Source organism: Cornus florida, unplaced genomic scaffold (assembly GCF_030987335.1).
Source record: "Cornus florida cultivar Cherokee Brave unplaced genomic scaffold, ASM3098733v1 CherokeeBrave_3.0.0_Hap2_Chr01, whole genome shotgun sequence".
Taxonomy (NCBI): Eukaryota; Viridiplantae; Streptophyta; class Magnoliopsida; order Cornales; family Cornaceae; genus Cornus; species Cornus florida.
In genome coordinates, this window is record NW_026775571.1 from 47,977,017 (window position 1) to 47,999,009 (window position 21,993).

A 21,993-nucleotide genomic window follows, 5' to 3' on the forward strand; every position below is an offset into this window, starting at 1 on the left:
TGCAATAAGTTCGGCAATCCTCGTGGATCGATACCCTACTCAGCCGCTTTCTTAGGAATTTGTGCTCTTGTGTAATGGTTTTATTATTGATAGCTCCCGAGCACACATTAGTGGCTGTGTGTTACCATTGAATTTTTAGCTCGTACCACAACAATATATATCAACAGATGTATAACATCATAATCACCATATCTAATACAGAGTGTATGATATGTGTGCATGATGTATAAAACAAAATCACTAGATATATGGTGTAATATATCAAGTGTGGTGCCCTGAACTCACATAAGAAATATCACTCACACACTCTCTTATGGAAATACAAAAGTAGAATTCTCACACAGAACGCTTGTGAATAAACAAATAAATAAAGAATGTTGTTGCGGTAGTATAAGCACTAGCTAGGGCTGTATAAACTTGAGAGGTGCAGTAGGGTTTATTCCAGGCCTAGAATATATAAAGAATAATATTTTCTCTTCACTCAAATGTCTTGGTCTCCAAGTAGACTTGATTTCCAAGTTATATATAGTGGATACCAATTTAAAATAAAATAAATGGAAAAGACAATTCTAGAAGAATTTAAGTATATGTATTTTCTGCTGAAAAATATTTTAATCTTGACTTATTAAAATATTAGAAAAAGATCAAATAAAATCAATTTGGAAATTAAGTTTATAATTAAAATGTTTCCATCGATCTAACAATATAAGGATTCGATCGATCAAGGCTCAAGGAAGTTGAATCGATGTCCTCAACGTAGTCTGTTAATTGAAGTTGTGAAGGTGTCAATCGATTAAGATGTATGAAAGTTTAATCAATGCATCTGTAACTTTCTATTTTTTGACTTTTTGATTTTGTATCAACTTAAAATGATAAATACATATTCTAAACATCAAAATACATAATAGAAAGTTCTAGAATTTTTTTTAACTTGATGCATACTTATATAATGTGTGTAAGGCAATTTAGAACTTAACAAAAAGTCCAAATGCATTTTTCAGAAATACGTTTCTGTGATGCTCAAGGATATGCCAAAAAAAAAAAAAAATATGTTGGTGAAGTAATGGGAAGTTTGGAAAAAGAAGTTGAATGTTATATGCTCCAAGTGAGTTGATTCTTCTTAATAATTCTTGAATACACTTTTAATCATCTTCACCTTTTTGTTAAATTATCCTTTTACTTAATGTTATAGCCTAATAAAAGTCCTATTTGATATTGGGGAAGTATGATTTGGATACAAACATGACTTAACTATAATGTGGTGTGATATAAATTCTCTATGTTTGGTGTTCCTTTCATGAGACTACATGTTATTTATTGTTTTAGCATTTTTTTTATATGATTTATATGTGGATGATTTGCTCTTGTTTATTCCACTCACATATAATTCAGAGTATCAAGCCCAATTTAGAGTGATTTCGTTTGTGAAGTGTAAATCCGGCGCGATTTGAGTTGAAGCATACTATTTGATGGATATTTGGGTCATACTTTATTTTGAGATTGAGTTTTATATTTGTGTTGGCTAAAAATCTTAACACACAATAAGTTTTGAAGGTATTGAAATTTTTTTAATGGTTGTTAATGTTTTGAACTTTAAATTACTGTTTTGCTAATGTGATGAAATTGATAGTCATATGTTTTGATTTTTTATTTTTCTTTAGTCAATTTGAAATATATATATGTATATATCTAAAAAATATATATGTTGATGAAGTTCTAAAAAGTTTGGAAGAAGAAGTTGAATGTTATATGCTCCAAATGTGTTGGTTCTTCTCACATATTAATTGTTTATTTACTCTTATGTGATTGATATATGCTTAAATGATTAAAAATAATTAAACCAGATTTAACCTATCGCTTGGAAGTGGCTAAAATCAATTAAGGGCTGACTGATTGTTTATTTGTTTATTTAATAAATGATATTAGTTTATTTGTTTGTTTAAGTAATCTATTTATTTAAATATGATTTGTTTATTTAAGGGTTGAAAGCTTAATTAATCATTGAAGTCAAATAAATTCATCAATCACATTTGAATTAATATATCTACCATACATTATCTTTCGCATTCATTACAGTAAAACAATTATATGAATTTATCTTAAAGTCAAAATTTTAACAAAAATTGGGAACTGACCTATTCATCCCCCTGGGTCATATCTTAAGATCATGTTTGATGTGTTCTTAATTGTGATTGGCTATAGTCTCAGTTGAGACATCTTCAATTAGACTCACTCCTGAGCTGAACTGATATAATCTATATCATCAAATCCGGATTGGGTATGAATCTTACTTTCTTTAAAAAACTAATCGTTTTTCCCAAATGGCACGATATGTTGATGTCGAATTCTGCACAACTTGGAATGACATTATTTTCTTGCAATATAGAAGAGAACCTTGATCGGCACTGGTGTAGTGCCTACCAAGGGTTCTTTGTTGATCAAGTCAGTCATCAGAGCTTAATAGTAGACCGCTTGATGCCTTGGGTTCTATCAGTTTAGCTCAGGAGTGAGTCTAACTGAAGAGGTCTTAACTGAGATTATAGCAAGTCACAATCAAGAACGCAAAGGGTAGGACCTTTAGATATAACCCAGAGGGGGGGTGAATAGGTTGGCTCTCGCTTTTTTCGATTATGTAATGACTTTGATATAAATTCACTCAATTCTTTTCTTATTGAATGTGATAGTTAATATATTCTAGATCTATTAATTCAAGTATGATTAGTGAATTTATTTTCCTTTGTAGTCTATTATTGAGTACTTGACCCTTAAATAAATCAGTACTAAATAATAAAAATATTTATTTAATTAAAAAAATAAACTAATTGATTTATTTAATAAAAAAATAAACTATCAACCAATTTCTAGTTGAATTTGGCCAACCAAATAGTGATATGATAAATCTGGTTTAATTGCTTTAGACTTTTACACATATATATGTGATGATTTCATCATGAGAAACATTTAAGTATACATCATCCATATAGCAGTATATAAGCAATTAATATGTGTAGTAAAGTAAGTAGAGATAGAGACTTACAAACCAGATGTACGAGGAAAATCTTATCCTAATGGTAAATAAAAAAACCTCGAGACTTGGCACGGCCAAGAATATCACTATGAAGAAAAAGATTACAACTAGTTCAGTTCAATCACCATGAACACTAGCTAACCTCCAAGCTCAATAAGATACCAAACCTTTGATGCTCGTTCACGATGCAATTGCTTACTCAACCTGTTTCACCCAATTGCCTTACTAAAGCACTCCAAAAAATCTCCAGGTATCCTCCAACTGATACATCTAACCGCTACATGATTCCATTGATTCACATCAATCCCATAATGCACAGCTTCTTCACCTTGGACTTATTCCATAAACCAATCTGTCCACCACTTTGTTGTGTTTGATTTGGCTTTGATAGTAGCACTTCTTGGCCTTGTGATGATGTTGAACTTTCAGTTCATACCGCAACAATATTATCAAAACAATGAATACATCATAATCAACATATCTAATGCAGAGTATATGGTATGTATAAATGATGTAAAAATAAAATCACAAGATATATGGTATATGATATATATCAAGTGTGGTGCCTCAACTCATATAAGAAATATCCCTCACACACTCTCTTATGGATACACACAAGTAAAACTCTCACACAGATACTCGTGGATAAATAAATAAATAAACGAATGCTTTTAGTGGTAGTAAACACTCTGGGACTGTAGGTATATTTGAGAGATGCTCGGTCTGAGAAACGATGCAAGGCACATGATCTCTATTTTTAGACCTTGCATATATAAAAAACAATACTTGTTCCCTACTCGAATATCTTGGCCTCCAAGTATACTTGTTTTTCAAGTCGTATATTATATACCAATTGAAAATAAAATATAATATAAATTTTTTTTTTAAAATAATATATATAATGTATATGTATATTTTCTTATCACAAAAATATTTTAATCTTTACCAATTAAAATATTAGAAAAAAATCAACTAAATTCAATATGGAAGTTAAGTTTTACATTTAAAATGTTTTTATCGATTTCACTTATGACGCCTTTGATCGATCGAGAATGGATAAGTTCAATCGATGTCCTTGACAGAGTTTGTCGATCGAAGTTGTGATGGTGTTTGATCGATTGAGAATGGATAAGTTCGATCGATGTCCTTGGCGTAGTCTATCTATCAAAGTTGTGATGGTGTCGATCGATCGAGAAGTGCTGAGGTTCGATCGAGACAGTTTTAATTTTTTTTTTTCCTAAATGGAAGAAATTTTATAATTATAAACAATAAATACAAGAGACATATGGGATATAACTCACATGAGACACAGCCTAATCAAAGAACATCAATATAACTTGTTATTTTCAACTTCCTTGACTTGTGAATTGTGAATAACTTAGAATTTAACAAAATATTACGGTTGCAATCTTTTAGAAAATATTTCCTTAATGCTCAAGAACATGCTAAAATATCAATATGGATGGTACTAACACTCTTAGCAAAACTGATCTTAAGCAATATTTACCTTATATATATTTTAGAAAAATATATATGTAAATATATATCAAGTATATATTTAGTAGAAAGCTCTAGAAACTTAATCTAAATATAATATAAGGTAAAATGCAAAAAAAAAAAATGCTTGAACTATTATGATATCTGCAATAAACTACCTGAACTACCAAAACTATACAATTTTGTTATAGTTTACCCCATCTGACAAACGGCCGGCCAAAATATGACCATGATCAGAGCGCGTGTTTCTAACGCGGTGGTGTGGTCTGTCGCGGGTACACCCCAAATTGCAATGAAAGTGTGGCTAAGTTTGAATTTATAAAGTGTCACTACTACCTCTAACTATTAAATATAGCTAGGGTGAGTAGGGATCATCCCAAGGGATTAGTTACATATTTGAAATGGAAACAAGGTTGGATTAGTAGGTCAAGTGATCAAAAGGTGGTTTGTTTGGTTAATTAAACTACAATGCAATTAAAATTAAAGTAAGCAAAGAAACTAATTTAGAAAGTAGGGAAAAAGATATAGATGAGAGGACTTGGGGTTTTAGAGCTCACCACTAAGCTTGAATTCACTAGATACTAGTAATTGTACATCAATGGGGAAATTGAATTGCAACTTGTGTGTGTGTGTGACATTAATTGAAACTAAGTATGGATGACAAATAAGTATAGATTGTCTAGTCAATTCAAATGGAAAGTATGACCTATCAAATGAAACCATAATCCATTCAATGAAACCACAATTTATGCACACACAATTATCTAAAGACATACACCTTTTGCATTCATAAGTATGGAACATCAAGGAACAAGAATAGATTGTCCACCTATCTAGGAATTTAAAGCAACTACACTACATCTAGACTAAAGACATGAAAATTAAACTAATTAAGCTAAAGGTGTGTCACAATCCATCAAGAAACATGTGTGAACCATCAAATAAATTACAAGAGTGTTCAATTAAGCACTATGTTTTGATTATCACTAGATTAACTTCATCAATACACTTAGACATGCACAAATTCTATTAAATCTAGATAAAAGAACATGAATCATCCATTCTAGCATACATAGACATATGATTAAAAATAGATAATCAATTGAAAGCATTAACCCATACACATCAAGTAAAAACCACAAGATATATATATATATATATATATATATATATATATATATATATATATATATATAAATCCAAGATCAAAACATTTATTACAATTAAATCCCCAAAAATATACAAAAGACTAAGTCTAGGAAGCAAACTTAGGGGCTAACTCTAGCCCCAAGTAGATGTTTAGCCACTCATTGAAGTAGTCATCCAACCCTAAAGGGCTATCTTCATGGTATGAATGATCTCCTTCTTGATGGAAACCCTAGATGAATGGAAGAACTCTCAAATGGTGTATAGTTCTCTAATCTCTAGCCTCCTCTCCAAGATTTCTAAGATTGTATATGATTCTCTATGATTGTATATGTGTAAAATGACTCAAAATCTTTATATAGGTAGCTCAAGTGTCACACCCAATGGTCAGGTCTCGTGCACTAGGACCCTTCCAATGATTGCACTACGAGACATCTTTTAATGAGCTGGACTCTGTTTTATTTCGGACTTGAGGAGGTTCAATCGATTGAATTCAGATGGGATCGATCGAATTGTGGCCAGATCCATCGAAGTATCGCCAGATCGATCAATCCTTGGCGGCACCTTTTTGGAATACGACAAATCTCTAAGATATTTTTAAGATATTTTGGGAAAAAGACAAAAGTGGTAGGTGAGGATAAGATCAAGGAAGTTCGATCGATCAAAAGAATGGTGAGATTGATCGAAGATGAAAATTCTTGAGGATAAGGACAAGGGGTTTGATCCATCTTGATGAGGCTGGATCGATCATTATGAGATCGATCTAAGCTTGCTGTTTTCACCACTTTGCTCCTTTCTTCCATTCAGCTTGAGATATTATGCTCTAATTTGGCTTAATTGACTTATTTTGGGGATAAACGTCTGAAAAGGGCAATAACATGAAATTAGTTTAAAATTGGAAAATAAGATAAATAAGGGTTCTAGAATACTCAAACTTAAGGGGTTTAAATTGGCACTTTTCAGCACTTATCACACCCCCAAACTTAAATATTGCTAGTCCCTAGCAATGAACTACAAAGTAAAGGAATAAAATAAACAACTATACAACTATGAACTAGAAAGTAATAAAAGGATAACACCACTTTCGTAGGGAACACAATTGCATTTAGCATATGCAATAAGCCTTTTAAACCCCTAGGTTACCCCTAGTGGACGAGTGAAGTCTCATGAGGGTTTTCGGAAATGATACCCACAAACATTAAGCTCATTCTCACAAAAGAGGCGCCAATATTGCAAACAAGCATTGGGAGAAAACTATCTCAAGTATGCAAATTTTCAACCATTTCCAAGCAATCTCCCAAAATCTCAATATCAAACACGCAAATATAGTCCTCCACACATCAAGAAAATGATCATGCAAATCAAAACAACTCTAGAATCCTTTTGAGTGGACTGGCATCAAATATGTTGCTATCTTAGTTAACAAAAGAAATAATCGCATCCTTATCCTCAAACTAGCACACAAATCTAGTACCGATCATCAAGACAAAGAGTGGACCTTTTATTAAAGCTTTATTGATCTAGGTGTGCTTAATTAATTTATTTATTTATTTTTTTATTTTTTTTATTTTTTTTATCCCTAAGGATCAGAGATGGAAGCATAGTGTAATGTGTTGATCTATTAAGCTTTCTAGCAATCCATGAGGTCGAGCATTAGGTCAATGACTCCCAAACCAGACGACTTTAGGGCACTAGGTGTTCAAACACCCCTAAGGACTTACAAGCTCAAATCAACTAGGCTACAAATCAAACTAACATCCATATAATCATTTACCACTTTTCACCTTTTGGGAGAAGTCCTCACTTTTTTATTTGCTTTTGCAACAACTTTTAAATTTTTCCTTTTTTTTCTAATTTTTTTTTTTTCTTTTTTGGTCAAGTTATTAACCTAGAGTTTGGGCCCTCCACCTTTCGGTGCAAGAAATTTAGTACTTGATGAGGCTAGAATCCCGGCTACTCAATGAAAAAGGTTTGTTATCTACTTTTATCAAGATGAAAACTTTCAATGCACTACTAGCTCAATTGGGATATAACTAATTCAATAGTCAACAAAGCATGTAGCCCACAAATGAATGCTAGTGTGCGTCTGTGCTAATGTAGAATACTAGAGTGAATCTCAAAACAATCACAAAATTAGGATGATGTGGACCATAAATGCAAGCAAGATATCAAATTTTCAAAAAATTTACTCCTAAATGGCATCCACAAGGCATACAAGGAGTATTGGACTCTCAAGTCAATCAATTTTTAAATTTTAAGCAATATAGTCCTCAAAAGATCAAAATCATAGTTAGTCGTGGACCAATCATAGAAAATTCCTCAAATACACAAGTCATGGTCAAAATTTTGAATTGAAAACAAACACTGCAAATAACACCCATTACCCCCAAACTTAAATGGCACAGTGTCCTCAATGTGCAAAGAGAACAAAGGAAAGAGTATACCAGTGCATCTATGGTAAAGAATGGCCGGGATATAAATATCCAAAGTGGGTGATATAACTCCCCAAAACTTGGAATTGACTGTGGTCCTGAAAAGATGGCACTAGGAGAGAAGCTGATCAGATAACAAAGGGGATAATAATAGTGCACAGTAGACATGCAAGTGTAAATGGGATAATAAATGAACTAAGGAGAGAGGAATAGGGATAGTCCTGAAAAATTTTGGGCAGCACTCTCTCACTGAAGTCACTGGGATGCACTTGATAATGGAGTCAATTACAGATAGATATATCAATATAGGAACTGGACATCCAAAAATATCATGCATAAGATAAAGAAAACAGTATAAGGTATAACACAATGTCTGGGCCAATAGACTGGCCGCAAAAATATAGTAACAGTATCAAAATAACAGTCAAGTATCACAGATATATATAAATGAGGGTAGAGAGATAGAGGTCAAGCAGATGAGGTCAGTCTGGCGGGGCATGATCCGCGGATATCTCTGGAAATGCTTTGTAGCGCAGTTAGTATGTCTAAGCAGAGAAAAGTCACATCTACTCGGAGAGAGACAACCGTATCCTCTAAGGCCTGGATACGCTCTCCTAGGCTGGGTGGCTGAATTGGAGCGTCAGGGATAACTGGATCATGAAACTGAGGTATATCTTGACCCTATTCATGAGAATGTAGTGGCGACCCTACCGGAGGCTGATGTGGTGACTCTGCTGGAGGCTCTCACTCTAGATCTATATCCATATATGCATCCGCAGCCACCTGTGGGTCTGCTGGATCATCTGCTGCTGTTGCTACTGCTACTGCCTGCTGCTCCATCTCTGCTAACTCTGCTTCTTCCACCTCCTCAGCTGCCAAGACGGCCTCGTTCTCCAGACTCTTTACAAAAACATTATAGTTCTTGTTCCAATCCTTCTTGCCATAGCAGTAAGCCCCTGCCTCAAGATGCTCGTCCTGGTGAAAAGGATAGTGCTGGTCCCGGAGAATTTAGGTAATAAGATGTGTAAAGGGAAGGAAGGTGGCTCACCTAGGCTTGGTCTTGCTGATGAAGCTCGCATATAATCTCATCATAACACTTCAGTACAGTACAGGAACAAAAAACCAATGGCCTGTATAGAAGGCATAGAGAGCAGCTAGAAAATTTGAATGCCGTTGGATCTTATGGCCCGCCATAAATACATTTCGATAGAGAACCGAATCAAAGAACCATAAATCGTCGGGCAAATAAGTTCGGGTGGCGAATGTCTCGCCATCACTGTAGGGGCCAGTCAGAGCAATGGCCATGTTTGCATCAGGAGGCCTCCTCAGAATAGGATAATCAAGGTCAGGAGGGCAGACGTGCAGGCACCGAGAAGATGTGGTCAATGACTCGACTGTGATCCGGATAAGATGGCCATCAATAATAGTCCGCAACTCAGCTAGATTACTCAGGGCCGGCCGGAGGTTCTGGTAGAACAACCAGATGAGCCGCGGGTAAACATAGTAGGCTACTGGGGCTAGAATAGTTGAAATGCCTCGCCGGTTAATCTCATCAAAAGCTGCCTTGGTCAGAATCGATCGAGAGAAAAAGGCAGTGTAAAAAACAGACTCATACACCACTGAAAGGTGTGAGTATCTCCTGATAGGTCTGTCTCGGACCTGGCCTGGCCGTGCTGGAGGTGGTGAAGGAGATGGTATGTGCTCAGCTGCATCTGCTGATGAAGAAGATGAAGATGCAGAAGTAGGAGAGGCGGAGCGCTCAGATTGAGCTAGAGCTGGCTCCTTATGCTCCTCAAGCTGCTTAGGCTCCTCTATTTACTGTCTCACTGGGCGATGATGCTGCCGGCGAGCAACAGTCTTGACTCGGGCCATGGCCTGCAAAAGCAAGAAACACTGACAGCTGGAGTCAGTAACAGGTATAGTATATCAAATAAAGAATTGAAACACATAAATAGATACATATTTGTCAGGTTAAGATAGACAACTCAGAATGAATCACATGAATCTATGCAAGTGATAATGCAGCCAGGTATAGATAGTGAATGTTCATATAAGTGAAGCATGCTAAACAATATAAGTATGAAATGCATCCAATGTATAAAACACAGGTATTGGGCATGAATAAACTAACATGAACACTATGGAGGGTATAAAGATATGAAAATGCAAAGTGTTGAAATTCAATCGATCAGGAAAAAGACGAGATAGGTCCAAGTTGGAAAAAAGATGAGGCGATGAATAAAGTATTTTTGAAATTTTTTTGAATTTTTTGAAAAAAATAAAATATTTTTTTGGATTTTTGATTATTTTTTGGATTTTTGAATTTTTTTTTGAATTTAAAATAAAACAAAATATTTTTGGATTTTTAGAAAATAAAATAAAAAGTAAAAACAAAAACAAAAATAAAAATAATAAAAAAAAAATAAATAAAAAAAAATATTTTTGATTTTTTTTTTATTTTAAAAAAGTCAAAGTCAATCAGGAAGTATTCAGATCGATCGAACATTAATCGATTATAGCTCGATCGATCCAACAGGTGAAAACCTGCATACAAGTTCGAACGATACACAGAGGTGATTTTTCATGGGTTCAAAAAATTTTCTATGCATGGAATGAAGATCGATCTGAGGAAAATCTCAATCGATCTTGGAACACTTAGATCGATCGGAAATGAAGTTCGCACGATACACAGAGAGCTGAAATATACAGGAAATTTTCGCACGATGGGACAAAGAGATGATTGGATGCAGGGATGATGTTCGATCAATCGAACCTCTTTCGAGATCGATCGAACAAGCACAAAATGATTAATTTGAAAATAACAAGGCACGCATTCTCAATTACAGTCCCTAACAATGTGTATGAACCCAGAATATATCTAGACGGCGCAAGAAATGAAAGGTGAAATAGAAATGAGGGAGGAATATGGTTGTAAACCCTATGAAACACTAGTCTTTAACGTCTCTGGTAAGACGTCGAGCTCTTTTAGCCCAGATCAAAAATCTTGTTGTGCATCCCATCCTTAACGGGGTGAAAAGCACTTTGAATCCCACCCAACAAATTGTTCCCTAGAGAACTTGTTGGGTTTAAATCAAAAGAGATTGACGGTCCTTGGTCTATGCAATTTCTGGGCTTCCATGCCCTTTCAAACTTTGTTTTTGAAACAACTTTCTTAGAAATCAAATTGGAAGATGAACTTTTGGAAATATGATTTTCAAGCAACGACTCAACTTTGTCAAATTCATTGTCAATACACTTTTCCACAACACACACTTCTTCATGCTTGTCTATTGAATTCGGGGTTGGATTAAAGATGTTCAACTTCACTTTCATATGCCCAAATGATATTTTCATTATCCCCGTCCTACAATTAATGTTGGCATTTACGGTTGCTAAGAAGGGACGACCAAGGATAATGGAAATTTGGCTCTTGGTATTTGGAACCGGTTCCGTGTCAATGACAACGAAATCAACAGGGAAGAAGAACTTGTCAATCTTGATCAACACATCCTCAATAATACCCCGTGGCTTTTTAATGGATCGGTCGGCAAATTGCAAAACTACCTACGTCGGTTTCAAGTCTCCTAAGCCCAATTTGTATACACTGAATATGGAAGAAGGTTAACACTTGTTCCTAAATCTAAAAGAGCCTGATTAATGACATGGTCACCAATAATGCAAGAAGTAGTAAGTGAACCGGGGTCTTTAAATTTTGGAAGAGTGTTGTGTTGCAAGATAGAGCTTACTTGTTCGGTTAAGACCACCGCTTTCGTTGGTGCTTGGCTTTTGTTCTTCCTCTTTTGGGTGCAAAGATCTTTCAAGAACTTGGCATAAGCCGGAATTTGTTTGATTGCATCCAAAAGCAGAAGATTGATCTTCACTTGCCTAAACACTTCAATGATTTCATTAGTCTTGGTCTTTTGTTTTTCAAGAGAAATGGATCCTTTCAAGGCATCTGGAAATAGAGCTTTAGGCTTAAAAGCTTTTTCAAAATTTTTCTTTAAATCACTTTCAACACAAGAATTTTTTAAATCCTTTTTCAAATCATTGTTCAATTTATCTTTCAAATCATTTTTCACAACTTTCTCAACAAAATGATCATGCACATGCAATGAAGGAGGAATAAAATGTGAAACGGGACGGGTGTTAACTTCGGGTTGCACTGGTTCATTCTCTTCATTGTGAACTCCAACTTGGTTATCAACAATTTTTTCACTTCTCAAGGTTGTCACCGCATTTACATGCTCAATTGTGCGACCTTCCGATTGGGAATTGGTTTCCACAACAAATTATTGCTTTGGTGGGGCATTTAGAGGCATCTTCCCTTTCTCTCTAGCATTCAAAGTACTAGCTATTTGCCCGACTTGGGTTTTTAGCTTAGCAATGGATTGGGAATGAGAATGAAGCAATTGAGTGTTTACCTCCAAAGTACCCAAAACGGTCAACACTTTTTCCTCAAAAGCGGGACTATTGAGTTTCCTTGAGAATATGACGATTGATTAGGAAAATGAGAGTTAGTAAATTGATTTCCATGTGATGATTGAAAAGAAGATCTATAACCTTGGGAACCTTGGCTTTGCATTGGGGGTGGAACATACTTGTTTTGAAAACTACCTTGGGGAGGGTTTGAGCCTTTTCCTTGGCTTTTCCAAGATAATTTTGGATGGTTCTTCCACCTGGAATTATAGTGTGAGCTATAGGGATTATTCCCTTGGTTGACAAAAACGACATTTGCTTGTTCATGGTTCTCACTTTGCACATGTCCATGGGGATAATTGGAAGTAGAATGTAAGACGCTAGAACAAGTCATGCAAGATTCATTAGAATTATAATGATGAACATGATTAGGGGAGGAAGACGCTTGATTTTTCGAATTTTGGTTGATCAAAAATTGATTAAACCTTTGAGATAAATATTTCACCTCGGCAGCTATGTCATTGGAATTGTCAACTTGATATAAGCCAATATTCTTCTTTCCACCTAAATTTCTACCATTTTTAAAGGACAAGGATCTATGCATCGAATTCTCACTCATGCTTTCATACAATTGCCAAACATCATTTTCATATTTATCAAGATAAGAACCACCCATGGATGCGTTTACCATTCCTTTTTGATTATCCGGCAAACTTTCAAAGTAGTATTGGACTAATTGATACATAGGAATGTCATGATGTGGACACTTCCTAAGCAAGTCATTAAATCTTTCCTATGCCTCATGAAACAATTCCCCTTCCCCTTGAGAAAATTCAAGAATGGAAGTTCTCATAACATTGGTCTTTGATACCGGATAGTACTTCTTCAAGAACTCTTGTTGCATTCCTGCCCAAGAAGTTATCGAAAAAGGCCTAAGTGATGAGGCCGCTTGTGAACGCCAAAATTGATGTAGTGAATGTGTGGTTCAAGAAAAGCCTTTTAGGTCAAATTTAAATTTATAAAAACCACTACCAACACTATTACTAACGCAATAAGAGTGAGCAGGGATCGTCCCAAGGGATTGGAGTCGAATTTGGTTGTGGAATCACTATTAGGGTCAGTAGGTCGAATGATCAAACAAATAGTTGGTTGGTTGACTGAACTAAAGAGAAAGAGTAAGTAAAGAGTATTAGGGTTAGTAGGTTGAATGATAATTGAATGCAATAAAGAGTAAGTAAGAGAGAGAGATCTTGGGGTTTAGAGGTCACCACCAAACAATACTTTTCTACACCCTTAACAAGTGACTAATGAGGGAAATGTGTGTTGCAATATTGGTGTGTGTGTGTATTTGGTTAAGTCAACTAACAAGGGTGACCAATTAAGTATACATTGTCTAATCAACATGTGAAAAGCACAATATATCTAACAATTAAGTATATATTGTCTAAATAGCATGTCAAAAGCACAATATATCTAGCAAGTCATTAATCCTTTCATTAAGCTCATAAGCCAAACACACCACAAGGTTAGAGACATATGATTCTTGCATTCAAAAGTATGGAACATCAAACAACAAGCATGGATTGTCCTTCCATCTAACAACTATGCTACCACTACACTACAAATAAGCTAAAAACATGAAATTAAACTAATTAAGCGAAGGGAGAGGCACAATCCATCAAGAAATGAGCATGAACCACCTAGAAAATTATAAGAGCATTCCATTAAGCATAATGTTTTGACAATCTCTAAATCTATGGCATTAATACACATAGACATGCATCAATAACACAAGAAATAGAGATAAACACATGAACATCAATTTTAGCATACATAGACATATGGATAGAATGAAATGATCAATTGGAAGCATTAAACCACATAAATCATTGAATAAACAAGATATATATATATATAAAAGTGCCAAAACATGTATTACAACACTAATCCCTCAATAATACACAAAATCAAGATGTAGAAAGCATGCTTGGGGCTAACTCTAGCCCCAAGAGGATGTCTAGCCACTCATAGTAGTGCTTCTCCAACCCTCAAGGGCTAACTCCATGGTAGAGATTTGCTCCTTGGTTGATAAAAAGTCTCCAATGGTGTCTCTAGCCTCCTCCTCCTCTAAGCTTGCTCTCCAAGAGTTCTTACAAGGTATGAGATGTTGGATCGATCCTCAATGGCGGCGCTTTTTGGATAAAGACAAATCTGAGATATTTTGAAGATATTTTTGGGAAAAGGACAAAAATGGTTGGTAGGGTGGTACAACTAGATAAGATCAATCATTTGGATAAAGGCAAGGCAGTTCGATCGATCGAAGAATGATATTGGATCGATTGAACTTTTGAGATCTCGAAAATGTCATCATGGCTCTGATCCATCTTGAAGTGCTGAGATCGATCATGTTGGATCGATCGAACTTTGATCTGAGATCGATCGAAGATGTTAATTTCCACCTTTTTCTTCCTTTTGCTTCCACTTAGCTCCTTTCTTTGATTCATTCTAGAATTACTTAATTTCTGCTCTTATTTGGCTGAGTTAGCTTATTTTCGGGATAAGTGCCTGAAAATGAAAATAATATGAAATCAATCTAAAATGGTAAAGTAAGATAGATAAAAGTACTAGAATGTCTAAGCTTAAAGGGTTTAAATATGCACTTTTCAGCGCTCATCACACCCCCAAACTTAAATATTGCTAGTCCCTAGCAATGAACTAGAAAGTAAAGGAATGAAATGAATAACTAAACAACTATGAACTAGAAAATAATAAATGGATAGCGCCACTTTCGTAGGTAATACGATTGCACTTAGCATATGCAACAAGCCTTTTAAACCCCTAGGTTACCCCTAGTGGACGAGTGCAGTCTCGTGAGGGTTTCCAGAAATGATACCCACAAACATTAAGCTCATTCTTTTAAAAGAGACACCAATATCGCAAACAAGCATTGGGAGAAAACTACCTCAAGTATGCAATTTTTCAAAACATTTCCAAGCAATCTCCCAAAATTTCAACATCAAGCAAGCAAATATGGTCCTCCACGCATCAAGAAAATGATTATGCAAATCAAAACAACTCTAAAATCCTTTTGAGTGGACCGGCATCAAATATGTTGCTATCTTAGCCAACTAAAGAATTAATCACATTCTTACCCTCAAACTAGAACACAAATCTAGTACCGATCATCAAGATAAAAAGTGGACCTTTTATTAAAGTTTTCTTGTTCTAAGTGCGCTTATTCTTTTCACTTGATTTTTTTTTTTTTTTTTTTTTTTTAGGATCAAAGATGGAAACATGGTGCAATGTAGTGATCTATTAAGCTTTCTAGCGATTCATGAGGTCGAGCGTTAGGTCAATGACTCCCAACCCAGACGGCTTTAGGGCATTAGACGTTCAAACACCCTTACGGACTTACAAGCTCAAATCAACTAGGCTACAAATCAAGACAATCTCCATCTAATCATTTCCCACTTCTCACGTTTTGGGAGAAGTCCTCACTTTTTATTGCTTTTGCTTTTGTTATTTTTTATTTTTTATTTTTATTTTATATATATATATATTTTTAAACAAGTTCAATTATTAATCTAGAGTTTGGGCCATCCACCTTTCGGTGCGAGAAATTAAGTGCTTGACGAGGCTAGAATCCCGGCTACTTAGTGAAAAAGGGTTGTTATCCACCTTTATCAAGAATGAAAGCTTTCAATGCACTACTAGCTCAATTGGGATATAACCAATTCAATAATCAACAAAGCATGTACCCCACAAATAAATGCTAGTGTGCGCCTGTGCTAGTGTAGAATCCTAGAATGAATCTCAAAACAATCACAAAATCAAGATGATGTGGACCACAAGTGCAAGAAAGATATCAATCTTTCGAAAAATTTACTCCTAAATGGCATCCATAAGGCATACAAGGAGTATTGGACTCTCAAGTCAAGCAATTTTTAAATTTTAAGAAATATAGTCTTCAAAAGATCAAAATCATAGCTAGATATGGACCAATCATAGAAAATCTCTCAAATACACAAGTCATGCTCAAAATTTTGAAGTTTAAAGCTAACACTGTAAAGTACACCATTACCCCCAAACTTAAACGGTATAATGTCCTCAACGTGCAAAGAGAACAAAATGAAAGAGTATACCGGTGCAATTAAGGCAAAGAATGGCTGGGACTGAAGTATCCAAAGTGGGTGGCATGGCCCCTCCAAACTTGGGATTAACTGTGGTCCTGAAATTTGGCCCTCGGATAAACTCATCAGATAACAAAAAGGGATAATCAGTGCACAGTGGACATGCAAGTGTAAATGAAATCATACAACACATGACACCCATAACAAAAGCATACAGATATAAAACAGAGTGCTGGATACATCAAAAGATCAAAGTCGACAGACCGGCTGTAAATATAATAATGTAACAGACTAGCAACATAGATACAGAGCATAAAAAGATAGAGAGACAGGGAGTCTCAGGCAGAGGATGCAGGACTAGCAGGGCGATCTCCGCGGCAAGTGCAGCCATGATCTCTGCATGGAAGGAAGCAATGTTAGCTCTAATGGGGAGCAGGGTATCCTCTGTGCTTTAAGGCTAGCTATTTGATCAAGAGCCTCAGATGTAGGTGGAGCAGAAGAGTGGGCAGTTTGAGCTTGGGAGGACTCTGTAGGCTCCTGTGTCCGAACATACTTTTGTTTAGTCATGTCCTACGAAAAAGAAAGTGAAACTTGCAACGGGAGTTAGTGCTAAAATAAAGAATTGAAAGCACAACATAGAGACATGCATGTCAAATGAGATAGACAAAGATAGATGACATGAATTTATGCAAGTGACAAGGTATAAAGCATGCTAAACAATGTAAGTATGAAATGCATCCAATGTGGAATATCACAGGCATTGGGCATATATGAGATAGCATGAACATAATACATGATGAATGAAGTGTGTATGAGATCTGTGAATTTCAATTGATCATAAAAAAAAAGTGAGATCGATCTCAAAACTTCGATCGATCTGAGAAACTTGAAAAACTCAGTTCGATCGATCTTTCAAGATCGATCTGAGATAGAAGTTCGATCGATCGAACTGTGCGAATATGAGAACTGAAAGGTCACAGATCTGTGTCGTGGATGGCACAGGGCCTTCACGACATGGCCATGGGCCCATCAACACATCATTCAATCAATCCTACTCACTTTACAAAGCCCATACTCTCACAAATCGAATCAAAACACACAAATATATACACAACATATATACATATATAAACACAATGTTTCAAGCTTCATCAATGGTGGATTTCATCATCAATATATCATGGATTCAACATTTAAAACATGTATTTAACAGCTTGAAGCTTGGAATCAAAGATGGGGTTCAGATCTTACCCAAAATTGAGGAGAGAAGATGAGATGTGAAGGGGGTGATGCAAACTCAGATCCGAGAGGAGAGAGAAGAGAGAGGGAGAGTTGAAGCTCATTGGATCTCGCCGGAGATTTGCCGGAGATGATAATGAAGATGGGTACATAGTGGCGACGGGAATGAAGGACTGAGGGTTTGGAAAATGGTTGGATCGATCTAACGAATCAATCGTAAAACCCTCAAGGTCTATTTTGAAGAACTTTTCCCGATTAGTTCAATCGATCAAATAGAGATTTCAGATCGATCGAACTTTGATGATCTCTCTTCAAAATGTTTTTGGAATTTTTGAAATTTTTGAAAAATTAAAAACTAAAATTAAAAATTAAAATTGAAAAATAGAAAATATTTTTGGATTTTTGAAAAATAGAATAAAATAAAATCTTTTTGGAAATTTTTTTTGAAAATTAAAAAGTCAAATGAAGTCAAACCAAAGTCAAAATAGAGAATTGAAGAACTGAGATCGATCTGAACAAAATGTTCGATCGATCAGACAGAGAGCAAAAGTACGCAGGTTTTTGGTTCAAAAATTTGGCTAAGTGTTGGAACTTGCAGATCGATCGAACTTTGAAGTTGAATCGATCGAAGAACTTCAGATGAATCTTGAAATGTTTTCGATCGATGAGACAGAGAGCTGAAATATGCAGGTTGATGCAGGCTTAAAATTTTTTAAGTGTTGGATCTCAAGATCAATCGAACTTTGAAGTTGGATCGATCTAAGGTCTTCTGATCAATCTGAGAATAAGTTCGAACGATGGGACAGAGAGGTGATTTGGATGCAGGTGGATGCAAGTCGAAATTTTTTCTAAGTGTTGGATGCAGGTGGAAGTTCGATCGATAGAACTCTCATTTGAGATCGATCGAACTTATGCAGAATGCTCAATCACGACACAAAATTTCATGCAATCCTAATTATAGTTCCTAGCAATGCATATGAACCCAAAGCCAATATCTAGACTTCGCAAGAAATGAAATTTAAGATAGAAATGAGGGAGGAATAGGGTTTTGACACCTTACGAAATATTTTGCTAGTCTTTAACGTCTCTAGCAAGACGTTGGGCTCTTTTACCCCGGATCAAAGATCTTGTTATACATCCCCTCCTTATTGGGGTGATAGAAGCTTTGAACTCTACCCAACAAATGGTTCTTTGAAGAACTTGTTGGATTAAGTTCAAAAGAAGCTTTTGGGGCCTTGTTAATGCAATTTTCTATGTTTTCATATACCGGGTCAACTAGATGTGCAGCTTCCAAATGTCTTTGAAAGACTTGACCCTTTATGTAAGGTTTCAACCTCTATCCATTAACCTTAAAAATGTTTCCCTTCTTCAAATTTTTGATGTCAACCGCCCCATGAGGTGCAACAGAGATGATTTCATAAGGACCCTCCCATTTGGTTCTCAATTTCCTAGGAAAGAGTTTCAATCTAGAGTTGAAAAGCGAAGCTTTTTGACCGAGTTCCAAAGACTTTTTCACAATATGCTTATCATGAAAGGCTTTGGTTCTTTCTTTGTAGAGTTTGGCATTATCATAAGCATTGTGTCTCAATTCTTCTAACTCATTCAATTGAAGTAGCCTAGTCTCTCCAGCTTTATCAAGGTCAAAATTGAGCTTTTTAACCACCCACAAGGCTTTATTTCTAACTCAACCGGAAGATGGCAAGGTCTTTCATATACAAGCCTACAAGGAGACATGCCAATGGGAGTCTTATATGCCATCCGATAAGCCCACAAAGCATCATTTAGCTTCCTTGACCAATCCTTCTGGGTGGTGTTAACCATTTTCTCAAGAATATGCTTAATTTTCTGGTTAGACACTTCAACTTTCCCACTTGTTTGAGGATGGTAGGGAATGGTCACCTTATGAGTGACGGAGTATTTAAGAAATAAATGTCTTAGGAATTGATTGCAAAAATGTGTTCCTCCATCACTTATTATAGCCCTTGGCATACCAAAACGAGCAAAGATATTAGATTTAATGAATTGAATGACCACGGAGTGGTCATTTGTTTTGGTAGCACAGGCTTCCACCCACTTGGAAACATAATCAATGGAAAGAAGAATGTATTGAAAACCATAGGATATAGGAAATGGACCCATAAAATCAATGCACCATATATCAAAGATCTCAACAACAAGTATATTGGTCAAGGGCATCATATCTCTTCTAGACATTGTCCCCATCTTTTGACATCTCTTACATAATTTGCAAAAATTGTAGGCATCTCTATGAATAGTGGGCCAAAAGAGCCCACTTTGAAGAACCTTCAAGGCGGTATTCTTTGCACTAAAATGCCCACCACATGCAAGAGTGTGACAAAACACTAGGACGCTTGGAATTTCACTCTCCGGAATGCATCTCCTCACAATTTGATCCGAACAATATTGGTACAAGACAGGGTCTTCCCAATAGTACTTCCAGATGTTGGCAAAGAAACGATTCTTTTCGTTCTTCGACCAAAAAGTTGGTAGCTTGCCTACTGCCAAATAATTCACAATGTCGGCAAACCAAGGCATTTTTTCATTGGAAATTTGAAAGAGTTGTTCATCCGGAAAAGAGTCACAAATTGGTAGACTAGGGAAATGCTCCATCGATAACCTAAAAAGATGATTGGCAACCACATTTTCAGTGCCTTTCTTGTCATTGATTTCAAAATCGAATTCCTGAAGAAGCAAAATCCATCTAATTAACCTAGGTTTTGTTTCCCTTTTTGTCAATAGATGTCTCAAGGCGGCATGATCAGAATAAATAATAACCTTGAACCCTAAGAGGTAGGAACGAAATTTATCAAGAACATACATTATGGCAAGTAATTCTTTCTCGGTAATGGAGTAATTCAATTGAGCTCCCGAGAAAGTTTTACTTGCATAGTAGATAGCACAAGGAAGCTTACCCACTTTTTGTCCCAAAACTGCTCCCATGGCATAATCAGAAGCATTACACATGATTTCAAATGACAATGACCAATTGGGAGGTTGCATGATAGGAGCAGATGATAATAATTCACGCAATTTATGAAAAACGTCTAAGCATGCTTAGTTAAAGACAAAATGAGCTTCCTTAGCAAGAAGATTGCACAAGGGTCGAGCAATTTTGCTAAAGTCTTTGATAAAATGGCGGTAAAAGCAAGCATGACCTAGGAAGGAGCGAACCTCTCTCACCATTGAAGGTGGAGGCAATTCAGAAATAAGCTCAACCTTCGCTTTATCTACCTCTATTCATCTCATTAAGATAACGTTACCTAAAACAATACCCTCTTGAACTATGAAATGACTCTTTTCCCAGCTAAGTACAAGGTTGGTTTCACGACATCTCTTAAGCACTAGATCTAAATTTTTGAGGCATGCATTAAATGAAGACCCAAAAATAGAAAAATCATCCATGAAAACCTCTAGATACTCTTCCACCATATCTGAGAAAATTGACATCATACACCTTTGGAATGTAGCGAGTGCATTGCATAAACCAAAAGGCATCCGTCTATAAGCAAATGTGCCGAATGGATATGTAAAGGTGGTTTTCTCTTGGTTTAATGGGTCGAGGACTACTTGATTGTACCCCGAATAGCCATCAACGAAGCAATAATATTGTTGCCCGTCCAATCTCTCTAGAATTTGATCAATGAATGGCAAGGGAAAGTGATCCTTTCTAGTGGCGGCATTCAATTTGCGGTAATCAATGCATACACGCCATGAATTGGCGGTACGCTTAGAGATTTCCTCACCCTTTGCATTCTTAACCATCGTAGTCCCCGATTTTTTGGGAACTACTTGAGTTGGACTCACCCATTTGCTATTGAAGATTGGGTAAATGATTCCGGCATCTAAGAGTTTGACAACTTCCTTCTTAACTACCTCCTTTATGTTTGGATTAAGTCTCCTTTGGGCATCCCTAAAGGGTTTTGCATCATCTTTCATAAGTATATGATGCATACAAATAGAAGGGTCAATTCCCTTAAGATCCGCCACACTCCATCCTATGGCTTCCTTATTTTCTTTAAGCACATTTAAGAGAGTATCTTCTTGGTCTTTTTCAAGACTTGAAGAAATGATAACCGGAAGAGTC

General features: G+C 35.9%; 1 pseudogene; it reads right to left on the reverse strand.

The window, feature by feature from the left end:
* Positions 1–8,847: 8,847 nt before the first annotated feature.
* On the reverse strand, positions 8,848–21,416 carry LOC132271698 (uncharacterized; annotated as a pseudogene).
* Between the last annotated feature and the right edge of the window lie 577 nt (positions 21,417–21,993).